A 984-nucleotide genomic window follows, 5' to 3' on the forward strand; every position below is an offset into this window, starting at 1 on the left:
TCCCCATCGTTTTCTCTTACACTTTTTATATAGGCTTAAACTAGTACTACAACTTTAAGCCAAGTTAGCTAGTTGTTATGTAGAAAAAAGAGACGAAGTCACCGCAACAAAAAAAAAAACTTTTAACAACAATAAATATACATATTAACAAAAATTGTTAAAGCTTTTACCAGTACTAGTTTATTGTCATTGAATCCAATGTCGCTATAGACTTTAGAGACATTTACAAAGAGTGTTAATTGTCGCTAAAAATACATATTTAATAACAATTAATCTATTGTCATTAATTAATGCTGCTAAAAATCATTTTTGGTGTAGTGAGTTGACCTAAAATAAAATAATGCACAAAACATTCGCATTAACAGTGTTGTAGAAGAGCCATATGGCAAAGAATATGATATATAGGAAAGATTTGTATTTATTGTGGAAATTTTGTTTTCTCTGTGATTAATATCTCCTCTTTTTTTTCAAATCTCATAATTTACTATAAATTCTTTCAATATTTCCTTTCATGGCAAGAATATCATTTATGATAAAGAGGATGAGATTAAGAGATTAATTGATTCAGAGTGTTTGCAGAGTGAAACCATACAACCATTAATAACTGCTTCCACATCTTGGACCCATAATCCTACAAATCACACGATAAGACAATCTTCACCATTGCTATAAGGCTCCTCTTCGAAGTATTGTTTTAAAGATCACTTGTAAACTTTTGAAAACACTAAAATGAATCACCATAAAAAAAGCAAAAATATTCATGTGGAAGATACACATTATTAATTGAGATAGAGAAAGCCATGGATCGGAGATGATGATCAGACATGAAAGATAGACCATAAATAGGGGAATATGTTTCACAAGAAGGAGGCATATAAACAGCGACTAAATAGTAGAGTTAAAACATATTGAAAACGAACCAAATGGATGAATGCAAAACGTGGCTGCATTAATAAATAAATGAAAGGTGCACATTGAATCAAT

Source organism: Solanum tuberosum, unplaced genomic scaffold (genome assembly GCF_000226075.1).
Source record: "Solanum tuberosum cultivar DM 1-3 516 R44 unplaced genomic scaffold, SolTub_3.0 scf00215, whole genome shotgun sequence".
NCBI lineage: Eukaryota > Viridiplantae > Streptophyta > Magnoliopsida > Solanales > Solanaceae > Solanum > Solanum tuberosum.